At 47.5% G+C, this 12,757-nt stretch overlaps 1 protein-coding gene across 1 annotated transcript in view; it reads left to right on the top strand.

Moving 5' to 3' along the window:
* Positions 1-12,757, top strand: part of MED10 (mediator complex subunit 10) — a 261,409-nt gene that overhangs the window by 229,497 nt on the left and 19,155 nt on the right. The gene's annotated exons all lie outside the window — the stretch shown is intronic.

Genomic DNA, 12,757 nt, shown 5'->3' with positions numbered 1-12,757 from the left:
TTATTTTGTGTGTGTGTATGTGAGAGAGAGAGAGAGAGAGAGGTGGAGGGGCAGAGAGAGGGAGACACAGAATCTGAAGCAGGCTCCAGGCTCTGAGCTGTCAGCATAGAGCCTGACATGGGGCTTGAACCCACGAACTGCAAGATCATGACCTGAGCCGAAGTCAGATGCTTAACCGACTGAACCACACAGGTGACCCAGGAAAGTATGAGAATTTCTGTTGACATCCCTCTTTGTAGATTTCATGTTAATATTTATTTTTAGCATATGTAACACATGATTACAGTAGTGCAAACACAAACAACACACATGTGCATTAGTGACACACGATCAAACACGTTTTCTCTATGTGGAATGTAAGCAAATAGTTTCTAAATACATAGTCTTGAAGAGGATTCAATTACATCATTAGACCTGTTTTCTCTTTTTTTTAAAAAAAAAATGATTATTTATGTATTTATTTTGAGAAGAGGAGGGGCAGGGAGAGAGAGAGAGGCCTAAGGTTTAGGCAGAGATTTGTCACATCACTTCCAAAACATTGTTTTGGATAGAATGAATTATAGGCCAGCCCAGATTCATGGGGAAAAGACTACACAAGGCCGTGAATGTTGGGGAAGTGGTTGAACTGGGTTCATCTTTGGAGATGAGCTACCACAACTTGTAATCACTTGGATTTAAGGAAAACAGTGATGAATTAAGCCTCCGAGGATGACCAGGGCGCATTTTACAGGAGGAAAACTGACAGGTATATCTGTGCTTTATATAATCATTTAATGGATGGCTTCCAGATGCAGTAAGATTGTTTGTAACTGAATACCATATTTTTATGATCAAAATGAAAAAGTGAATTAAGGATGTCTTGGCAATCTGCTTCTATTCCGGGCGCTTGTCTTTTAGGTCACAAATGGAAGACAGACCTTGTTAGGATCTTCTGTGGCTGGGTTAGTGTTTTTCTCCCATTGACCTGTGAATGCTTTGAAATATGTTCAGGGTGATTTATTGTTTTGTTGCTGTCATGGATTCGTCCCATTTTTGACTTATGTCTGATTACCACCTACTAACTTTTAAGTCCATCCATGGGTTGCGGATAAAGTTGAGAAAGGGAAACCATGAAATTCTGTTTTATTTGTGTATGCTACAGTCATCCGTGAGTAGAGCTGGGAATCTATGTAGTATTCTTCTCAGGGACCAGATCTATTGACACAGTAACTGAGTGTAGACGGGCTGAGGAAGTTTCTAGAAGCCCCAACCATGCCTTTCTCGTTTGTACCCGAAGTGCGCACCATTTATGCACACCTGTATCAGCGTGATCAGCCCACACAATGCTGGCAATCCATGCGCCAAGAGTGACCAGACTTCCTGCTTAAGGATGAGTTGACATATTGTAGTTCTTTTAAATTTCTATTGAAACGCTATCTGGAATGAGATCATTAATAACAGTGCTATTAGCTGGCGGAAAGTTCCACTTGAATGAAGATCTGAAGTAGTTGTCCAATGTGTTACATTCACTTATCCATTTATTTTGCAGCCAGGAGACATTACTGTGACCTAGTAGAGGTCAGGCAGACACTGTGTCGGGTACAGAAGGGACAGCAGTGCAGCCCAGGGTTCAGAGAGGAGGCAGCTGTTAGACCCCTGGCCTTGGAGGAGAGCACACCTGGACAGGTGGACAGGGAGTGAGGTCTTATGAGGAGCACAGGGGCCTACAGGGTATTGCTTATTTTAGAGCAGGGAGTCAGCAGACTTTTTCTGCAAAGGGCCAGATAGTAAATAGTTGGGGCTTTGCAGACCACGAGTGTTACAACTGTCACCCCTCAGTGCTGACTTCTTGTACTCTGGTCCCTTCCTCTGTGTGTGTTGTATTCTTTCCTTACTGACCATCTCCTTCGCCGGTATGGCTGACATGCCCTTTGACTTGGGTGTGTGAGGGGCTTAAGTAACAGTGTCCCTTCCCCTCTGTGTTCTAGATTCATTGATGAATAGTCTCAGGCACCAGAAAGGGAAGCAAACATATTATTTAAGATAATGACAACTGCAGACATGTGTGCAGGGCTTGTAAAGGCCAGGCATTCTCATCAGTTACACATCACAGCAATGCCATGAATCCCATGTTACCGATGGGAACACCAGGGCCTGGTGACCGCATGGAGTAGATACGGTTATGGAATGCTTTTTGCCAATGGAGATACCTGGGTGTGCACAGGTGAGTGGCCCACACAAGGCTACACAGGTGTGCTGGGAGAGCTATGGTGCAGAGTGATGCCAGGGTTCAAGGTCAGAGTGTGCCTTCCACCTTTAACACTCCATTGCTCTGGCCCAGCCACCTATGGGCAGAGCACCTGGGGGAGGCTGTTCTCAAAAAACGAGCAGGGCATGTCCCAAGGTCGCTGGAGAAGAGAGGAGAATGCCGATCTCTCTCAGGCATGCAGGGATGCAGCTCTGGAAGAGTCCATGCTAAAGTGACAGGGTCAGGCATTGTAGTCACTACTCCAGATCAGCTGCTGGACAGGTCACCCTCATTTGTGGGGATAAGTGAAGGGGAGAGAGTGAAGGGAAGCGTGAGTTCTCTCCTCTGTGGATGTGGAGAAATGGGGCTAATTAATGTCAATCATGGATGGTTCCCACTAGAGCCCCATTTCTTGAGAGAGGTGTCTCTTTCACTCTACACCCACACGGCAAGATTAAGATTGAACAGAGTCAACAATGATGTCGGATAGAATAATGTCCAATGCCTTGGCAGGGGCACCCAGGTGACTCAGTGGGTTAAGACTCTTGATTTTGGCTCAGGTCATGATCTCACGGTTCTTGGGATTGAGTTCTGCATCAGGCTGTGCACTGACAGCACAGAGCCTGCTTGGGGTTCTCTCTCTCCTTCTCTCTGCCCCTCCCCTACTCGTGTGCTCTCTCTCTCCCTCTCTCAAAATAAATAAATAAACTTAAAAAGGGGGGCGCCTGGTTCCAACTCTTGATTGCAGTTTAGGTTGTGATCCAGGGTCGTGGGATCAAGCCCCACATCTGGTCTTGAGTGTAAAGCCTGCTTAAGATTCTCTCTCTCTCTCTCTCTCTCTCTCTCTCAGGGCACTTGGGAGGCTCAGTCAGTTGAGTGTCTGACTCTTGATTTTGGCTCAGGTCATAATCTCGGAGCTTCATGGTTTCGAGCCCTGCATCAGGCTCTGTGCTAGCAGCATGGAGCCTGGTTGGGATTCTCTCTCTCTCTCTCTCTCTCTCTCTCCCTCTCTCTCTGTCCCTCCCCTGCTCACTCTGTCTCTGTCTCTCTCAAAATAAATAAACTTTAAAAAATAGTTTTAGGGGCGCCTGGGTGGCGCAGTCGGTTAAGCGTCCGACTTCAGCCAGGTCACGATCTCGCAGTCCGTGAGTTCGAGCCCCGCGTCGGGCTCTGGGCTGATGGCTCAGAGCCTGGAGCCTGTTTCCAATTCTGTGTCTCCCTCTCTCTCTGTCCCTCCCCCGTTCATGCTCTGTCTCTCTCTGTCCCAAAAATAAATAAACGTTGAAAAAATAAATAAATAAATAAAAATAAAAAATAGTTTTAAAAAATTCCCTCCCTCCCTCCCTCTCTCTCTTTCTCTCTCCACCCTTCTCCCCCATGTGCTCTCTGTCTAAAATAAAATTTTTAAAAATGTTAAAAAAAAAAAACCGGGTGCCTGAGTGGCTCAGTTAGTTAAGCATCCGACTTCTGCTCAGGTCATGATCTCACAGTTCATGGAATCAAGCCCCACGTTGGGCTCTGTGCTGACAGCTCAGAGCCTGGAACCTGCTTTGGATTCTGTCTCCCTCTCTCTCTGCCCCTCCCCCTACTCACACTCTGCCTCTCTCTCTCAAAAATAAACATTAAAAAATAAAAAGACACAAATGCTTAGAGCAACATTGTTCATAATAGTAAAAACAAAACAAAAAAATAAACAAACCAACCTTAGCAAGTGTCCCATCTCTGAGATGTCACTCCCTGTGCTCAGACAACTGTGCTGTCTTTGCCAGAAGATGCTCAGAGTCCCAGGCACAGGGGCCAGAGGGTCATTAGGGAACTTCCCTTTCCAAATTTTAGCTTCCATTCGTGCTTTCTGAATTTTGAGCTGGGCTCCGCAAATGGTTCCCAACTATTTTCTCCTGATTTTATTTTCTTGTAGACGCTACAGCCCATATTCAGAACAGGAAGTCTTGACCTCCATAGAATATTTCTAGCGGTACCAAGTCTTGTTAAACTTGGACATGCTTTTCACATCACACACTTTATAAACCCGGCGTTGGGGAACAGGATCAAGGCAGGTAGTGTTGCAGAGGATTTAATTATTCTGTTCTGAGGTCGAAGGTTGTCCGTGAGATAGCTGAGTCCATGTGGATACGGGCTGCATTTGGAATTCTGCCGTAAATTCAAGAGTCATGCTTGCGATTCAAAAATACTCATTTTAATCCTTTTGTAACATAGCTCAAAGAGATCAGGAAACAGAAGCATTCGGCATTTTAAGATGTGAGTCTGGCTTGTAGAGGCTTTTATTAAGGGTCTTTCAATACGGTTTCTGAGGATTCCGAAAACAGGCGACGGCTCTCCTGAGCGATGCGCTGTGTGTAGAACTCACGGAGGCATTGATGGACCAACCATGAGCCTGAAGCCGTAACAACCAACACCCTGCCTTCCAGTCACCTCCAGCCCAGGGAGAGATAACACACAAGCAAAAGCTGGCAACGACACGCCAGGTAGGTTACAGCAGATGCTGGCAAAACGTGGACACAATGCCAGCACGGCCCTGGCAGCCACCTTGGGCCTCGTGGGAGGACGGCAGGCGTAGAGCACACACTTTTCTAGGGGCAGCCTGGTCATTCTCTGGCTGCAGTGACAGCTGACCCACACCCAGTCAGACGTCCACGTGGTCCAGCTCTCCGGGGCAGGGAAGGCATCCGTACGTGGGGGCCTGAGAAGCTTCTTGGGCTTTTTCTTTCCCCAAGCGACTCATCCTTCCTTCTTTCCCCATGACGTTCGCAGTCCGTGGCTGATCTCCTCTGGACTACTTTTCACTTCCAGTGTGGGTTGTGGACCTTCCCTGAGGCTGGTGTCTCTGTGCGCTTATCAGAAACAAACACACAGCAAGGCTCTGAACCAAGGCAAAGCTTCCAGAATCATGTGGTTCACGATTTATCCTGAAGGCCCTCTGACTTCCTGATTTTTTTAAAAGAAGGAAAGCAAATCCCTCCTGTTGGTTGGATGGAATGCCTGTGTGGTGTGTTGACCTTCCAGGCCTCTGTAAGGTGCCTGCTGTGGGTTCTGTGTTTGGGTGTAACCCCCCGGTGCTGTGGAGGGGGGGTGGGTTTCATCACCTGCCCCACTGTCAGAGTGAGCATGGCTCCCTGGAAACGGGGGTCTGTCCATGGTTCCGGAGCTGTGGGTCAAGGGAAGGGAACATGGATGTTCTCACTGATACGACCAGATCTGTATGGGAAATGTTCCCATCCCTGACAACCTGCAGAAAGAACTTCATCTCGGAAGGGTAGACGTATTAGTTTCTTTGAAGGAAAACCGTACAGACTTTAAATTTCAATGTGATTCTTCAGAAGGATGGAATTTCCCCCCATTTTTTTTTGATGGCACACATTACGTGATCGATTGTACCACAAAACCAGCAATCTTGAAGACACTCGGGGAAAAAATTATAAAAAAGAAGTCTCCCAGAACATGAGCAAAATGATCCGTTAGCAGAACTTGACAGTTACTTTGTGGTGTCTTTTGTTCATCAACAGGATATTGTGCTTTAGAAATCAGTTACGCCCTGGCTGAGGTTTAGGCATATATTAAAGTAAATCAATGAAACTTCACTGGAGAGTGTTTTAATTGAACTTGGAAGCAAAGAACATATAAAGTTTGTAAGATATAGTAGGCAGTGTGTGTCTTTCAAGGCACCAGGTGTTACTTGCAAATATTCCCCCGCCTGGAGCTAAACAGCACGCATGCAAATGTGGGTAATTTATCTAATAGAACAGTCGGACTAGAACAAGGCTGTCCATTTTGACGTAGCATGTGTGTCTGGGAGAAGACTTTCTGAAATGAATGCTAACCCACTCGCCGCTCCAAATTAGCCTTCTGCCTCTGCTCCAGAAGCTTTTCAATGGGCTGCACACAATAATGCAATTACAGTCGCCTGTCTTAACACAACAGCATCGTCACCAGCTTTTGGGTGATGGCTTTTAATAGGAGTAGTGCAAGGGGCTGTTTTCACTCTCTTCACAGGGAACTCCTTATTTCTCACGCGTGCCCATTTATAAATGTCTGTCACGGGGTTTCAAGCCATTTACCGCTTACGCACTTGCTAATTGTCCCTTAGTCCTCTGTGGTTTTGAGCTGCAGACCCTTCACATCCATCTGTTCTAACTAAAATCTCTCCCATCCAATTGAAAGCCCCTCCGAATTACTTCCTGCCATTTCCCCCTAATTGTCACTGTATGGAAACCTGGCTATCCATTCGAGGTATCTTTGCATCTTGGCTATCTGTCAGAGATCTCTTTTTTTCTGACATTACAGAAATAAATTTTGGTGCTAATCACTCGGGAGCCTAAGTAAGCACAGGCTGGAAACGAGGACCAATAACAAGATATTTTCTCATGGAGCTTGCATTTTAAAGGAGGCAGAAAACCAATAAATATATGAGTATTTACAGTTCACTTGACTTTCCTATGTAGGCACACATTGTATAGTAAACGTCCATATATGCGTATAAATGACGTATATCGTATATAACATCGTTTAACCATTGATCCTTGAACCACACTGGTTTGAATGGGACAGGCCCACTTACATACAGACTTTTTTCAATAACTACAGTACAGTGCTGTAAATATATGTCTTTCCTTGTGATTTTCTTAATAATACTTTCTTTTCTCTAGCTTCCTTTTTATTTAAAATTTTTTAACGTTTATTTATTTTTGAGACAGAGAGAGACAGAGCATGAATGGGGGAGGGTCAAAGAGAGAGGGAGACACAGAATCCGAAACAGGTCCAAGGTCTGAGCTGTCAGCACAGAGCCTGATGTGGGGCTCGAAATCACAGACCGTGAGATCATGACCTGAGCCGAAGTCGGACGCCCAATCAACGGAGCCACCCAGGCGCCCCTTTCTAGCTTACTTTATTGTCAGAACGCAATACTTTTTTTTTTTTTTTTTTTTTACTGTATTCTTTTTCCTTTACGGTACTTACTTTTGGTTTGACTGTTGGGGGAGTTGGGGGGTCAGTGGCTCTAACCCCTGCGTTGTTCAGTGTCAACTGTATAGTGTAGTAAATGTACATGCATGTGTTTGGGTCACAAAGACCTGGATGCAGACACAGAGGTAGGTTTAGCAGATATTGGGGGTGTGGCGTGTCTGGTGGTGGTGAGTTCTATGACCTGAGCAAGGCCAGGTGACAGGAGTAGGAAGTGTGGGGGCGGGGAGAGTCTGTCCAGATTTTATCCCAGCGGAGCCCTGAGGGCAGTGAGGAAGGATCGCCGGGGACAGCTGTAGGCAGGGCGTTTCGGGCAGTGGACTTGCAGAAGCGTACTCTTCACCTCCAAGGACGGAGGAGGCCAGCATGAAACTTTCTGCACGTTGCTGTGTGATGTTGCTGTTGTCACAGAGAGCAGGTTTCTAGGAGGCTCGCTGGAGTGTTCTCTGTGCAACCAAACCAAAGTGAGTGAGCCTGCCGTTGGGATTTGGGGCCCCAGGGCAGTCTGCATGGACAGGCCAGTAGGGCCCCCCCTCTGCTGTGCTCTCCCCAGACTGAGCCGCACAGGGGAAGCCCCGGGGGCCAGACGTCAGCCAGGTAAATCCCTTGTGTCTACGGGTCTCAGCAGCTCTGTGGGCATAGAGCCTCATGCGCCAGACCAGGAGGGGAAACACTGCTCTGAGAGAAGTACGCAAAGTGATAAACAGTTAAACACAAAACAAAAAACCTGGCTAATGGTAGGAATTGCCACGTAATCATGTTTGTGTTTGGGGGGAGGTGTTTGTTTGTTTCTGAGAAACAAAATACCAGTTTTCAGTTATTAGAGCTATTTTGAATCTAGCCGTTCCCTAAATATATCTCATCACCTACCTGGACCGTCTGGGGTCGAATCAGACCAGCTGAAGGGCCCCCCTGGCACCCCGGCCGTCCCACTACCTGCTTCTCTGAGTCTGCAAAGTAGCAGGGCAACAGAGGGTCCCCCTCCATGCAGACCTGCTTCCCGGCGGAGGGGGCAGCTGGGCCAACAGGAAGGGTCTGTGGAAGAAGGACTGGGGTCGGTGGGCAGAGGGGAGCAGCTCCCCGGGAGGGGCAGAGAGAGGGAGTGGAGGCGGGCTGGAAATGCAGGGGCGTGGGTGGAAGTGATGGAGGATGACCTTGGCAGAGGGGCTGAGGGAAGGAGCAGGAGCAGAGAAGCTGGTGGAAGCAGGGTGGGGGGGCAGGTAAGAGAAGCTGGTGCTCCATGTGCATGGGGCTTGTTGCTGGGCGCCCAAGGTCTGGAGTTTAGCGTGGCTTGATTTTACAGACCAGCTGTCTGGGGCTCAGTCGGGTGTGCCCATGTGCTCAAGGCTGCACAGGTAGTGGGTGCCATACCCTCTTGTCGAGCCGGGTTTCCTGGCTTTGAAACCCACGCCGCCCCCCCACCCCTACCCCGGCCCTCCCTGGAGCTGGCTCCAGCCCCTCTAGGAAAGCCTGGCCACACAACCGCCAACGCAAGCTGGGCCACCCCTCGGTGGTGTTGTGTTCTTGCCAGCTGTTCTGTTGTGTGCTGTCCGCGCAGAACCCAGGCTTAGTTAGTCCTGGCCCGCAGGGGTGGCCACGGCCTGAAGAGATTGATTTCTAATAAACACAGTAAGTTAACAATATATATTAAAGTGCTTCTAACCTAATTATGCTGTTTCTTTAATTGTTGGGTCATTATTAAAACAGGTCATAAGTTTTGATCAAGCTGTAAAAGCACGGTGACCCACTTAAGAACAAAGCTTTTAAAAACAAGAATGAAGGGGCTCTGGGGGGCTCAGTTGGTTAAGCATCTGACTCTTGGTTTCGTCACAGGTCAATGATCTCATGGTTCATGGGATTGAGCCCCAGGGTCTCGCTCTGTGCTGACAGCGTGGAGCCTGCTTGGGATTCTCTCTCCTTCTCTCTCTGCCCAACCTTCTACCCCCAAAACACAAAATTAATAAATAAACTAAAAAAAAAAAAAAACAAAACAAACAAGACCTAAAGTCAACGCTTTACATATAATTTGCTGGATTTCTCATTTCCCCACTGTCGCCAGCCTCTGATTCCTTCTGGACTCCCTGTGGCTCCCAGCGGAGCTTGGAACTCCCTTTGCGCCTCTTAGATTCCAGGCACGTCTGCCTAGCCAGCTGGGCTGCCCTGCCGTCCCTCTGCCTGGGGTTTCCTGCCTCCAGTGGTCTCTTCAGACATGTCCATGGGGCTCACTCCCTTGCTCCTTAGGATCTGCCCAAATTCAGCTTTTAGGGATGCCTCCCCAGTGACTCCATTTAAAATGTCACCCTCACCACCATTCCCCATCTGCCTTTCCAGCTTTGTTCCTCTCCATCAGATAAACCAAACATTCTCCATATTAAAAAAAATAACCAATTGAAATCGCACCATAAAATCAACCATTTCACAATGAGCCATTCAGCGGCATTTAGCGCGCTCACGATGTTGCACAACCACGACCTCTATCTCATTTCCACACATTTCCATCATTCCCAGGTGAGACCCCTTACCCATTAAAGCAGTTTTCCCCACTTCCTCCTCCTCTCCTGCTCCTGGCAAACTCCAGGGTACATTCTGACTCTGTGGATTTCCCTATTCTGGGTGTTTCACCTGTGTGGGACCATATGTACGTGGCTTTTGGTTCTGGTGTCTTTCACTTAATATAATGTTTTTGAGGTTCATCTATGGTGCAGCAAGACCAGTGCTTTATTCCTTCTTAGAGCTGAACGATATTCCATTGTGTGGCAAGCCCCAGACTGGCTGATTCGTTCGTGCATTGCTGGATGTGTGGGTTGTTTCTACCTGTTGGCGTTTGAGAAAAGTACTGTTATAAATGTGTGTGAGTAGGTGCTTGGGTTTTCGTTTCTTTGGAGCATGCACATAGGAGTGGAATTGCAGGGTCCCTGACTACCACCCTGACCACAGGTTCCAAACCTTTTGGGCTACCCTTGCTCCTTCTGCCTCAAAACATGGCGACTCATCCTTTTGCCCAAATGGTACTTGTCTGCATCACATTTCACTTGCAGAGGATCCTGGCTCAACTTAGGAAGATGGCAGGGATCGATGCACTCAGTCATTTGTCAAGGTCTCTCCTGGGAACCTTTAGAAAAGCTCTTTGACACATAGACTCAAGCTCATTATCAGTGAGGTCCTTTTAAAATGAAAGCCTCTTTTCTTTCTTTTTTTTAAATATAATTTATTGTCAAATTAGCTAATATATACGGTGTACCGTGTGCTCTTGGTTTTTGGGGTAGATTCCCGTGGTTTACCACTGAGATACAACACCCAGTTGAGCACCTGTCTTCTAAGTAGAGGAAAGAATATTCAAATAATGTGAAGAAATAGAAAATCGCAAGATTAAAGTAAGGACACATGACTGCAAATTGCGACTCAGTTTATTTATTTTGTCCAACTCTTCCAGGGCAAGATGAAATATTGGGGCTTCCAGGCAGATTTCCCCCTTTTCAGCTGTTCATGGGGGCAGTTTTCAGAAATAGTGGCCATGAGGGATTAAGAAAAAGCTTACCAGTTCCTAAGTGTTTTGGGGAACTAGCACTGGGAAGTTACTTTGGTTTTAATATCTCACACAGAGCGTGTAGTACTGACGTGTGCCATGTCGTGCCCGAGGATCACCACCTTGACTATACATTGAGGTCACCTGGGGAGCTTCCCCCTGGCCGAAGCCTGGGTCCCACTCCCAGATATTCGACCTGAATTCTTCTAGGAGTGTGGCTGGGGTGTTTGTGTTTTCAAAAGTCTTTCCTCCCCTCCCAGCTACCCTCCAGTGCCCATAATAGCCAGCTAGCATTTGTATGGTTACCTTGGAGATGTTCCGTGTGTGTGTGTGTGTGTGTGTGTGTGTGTAGTTTATTTCATGCTAACTTTGCAGCATGAAAGTCAAATTTTACATGAACATGTGGCAAGGGCGCATGTCATAAACACGTGTTCATTTTGTGTAGGCTAATTGGAGCATCTAGAGCCTAGCTATTCAGCACGTGGGCCACACCCATCACCTGGGAGAGCTCTTCAGAAATGCAGAATCTGAACAGAGAGGTGAGCCCAGTGGGGATGGAGTGGCCCGCACACCGGCGGCCGAGAGAGCCTCACTGCAGGACTGCTTGGCACACCGTGGGTGGGGCGTGCTCAGGACAATGTGTACTTGGACTTCGTTTCCGCGGTCATTCCACAAATGCTGCAGAATATGGCGGACAGAGGGAGAGTGTGGCTGGTGTTTCCAAACACGTTTCAAAGTACAAGACTCATCAACCCAAGCCGCGTGCTCACTGTGGAAGACTCCAGCAAAACCCCGGATCTGGCTGAGGCTTCTCCTGACCCACACGTCACAGACCGGGCCACTTTTTCTCCTGCCTGTGACCCCAACTCCCTCGGATGGTAGCCTGAGATAATTCACGAAGTGAAAACAACACACCTCCGAGACATCACCTTCCGAAGTAAGAACGGATGGTGTCCCAAGCTGGGCTGCGTTTCACTGAATAATTCATGTCCTTGACGTGGTCATTGTCTCATAGACGGAGAAGGACCTCAGGACGGCCCCACCGCAGAGCGCAAGACTGGGCAGGTTGTACATGTTGAGCAAATCCCCAAACTCGCTTTCGGGCTTTCCCTCACTCAGAATGATGCCAGGGAGCTGCTTACTGTCAACCAACTCAGGGAGATTTCCTCCCCAGGATGCAGAGTTAAGGGTGTGCGTCAGACTCACATGCAGACCTGTGGACCGCTAGATGCCTCGTGTCACACTGTGTCATTTTTCTTTGTCAGAGAGGAGAAACAAAACGCGGAAGGGGACTCGTTAACTCCATGTGTGCACTCCGGTCACACACTTGATAGATAATGATTGGCAAGAGGGATCTTGATAGAAGCTGATGCCTCAGAAGGAGGCACTCTCACCTCGGCGCATGGGGTTTAGAGGACTTACAGAGAAGATTTCCTCACACATAGAGTTATTAAACACCAGAATAGATTCTTAATTAACATTTTCTGGAAGTCTTTAAAAGGAACATAGATTTTAATTTGCTTGGAACATTTTATTGGGATTCTTCCCAAAGGCAACAGGGTGCCTGCAATTGCATAGTTAAGCTCTTGTACATAAATGCATACTCAATGTATCCTTTGCATTCTGGAATTTTATTTATGAAACTGAGCTAGCAGGAAGGCCGCGGATGAATACACGGGATGTATGAAAGAATGGCAGGCAGGACATCTCAGTAGCTGTGTGGCTTTTCTTGCGAGGGCAGGGCTTGCAAAAAGATATAGAAAGGAAAATACTGATTCCCTCTGATGTTCCTAACAGGGTTTGTTCCAAACCTCTCCTTTCTGTGGAAGGAGGAAGAAAGAGGGAAGGAAAAGGGAGAAAAAGAGAGGGAAGGAATGTAGGAGGAAGGAAGGAAGGGAGGGAGGGAGGAAAGAAAGACAGTGGAAAGGTAGAAACTCATATTTACTGAGCACTTACTCTGTAGTAAGCCTGTTGGCATTTATTGTCTCTCCCTACCTCTCAGGGGATATATATTTGGGTTTTTCCCC

This window comes from Puma concolor, chromosome A1 (genome assembly GCF_028749965.1).
Source record: "Puma concolor isolate L17-30 chromosome A1, mPumCon1.1.hap2, whole genome shotgun sequence".
NCBI lineage: Eukaryota > Metazoa > Chordata > Mammalia > Carnivora > Felidae > Puma > Puma concolor.
Note: the sequence above shows the minus strand (reverse complement) of the source record. Positions and strands in the feature narration are given on the sequence as shown.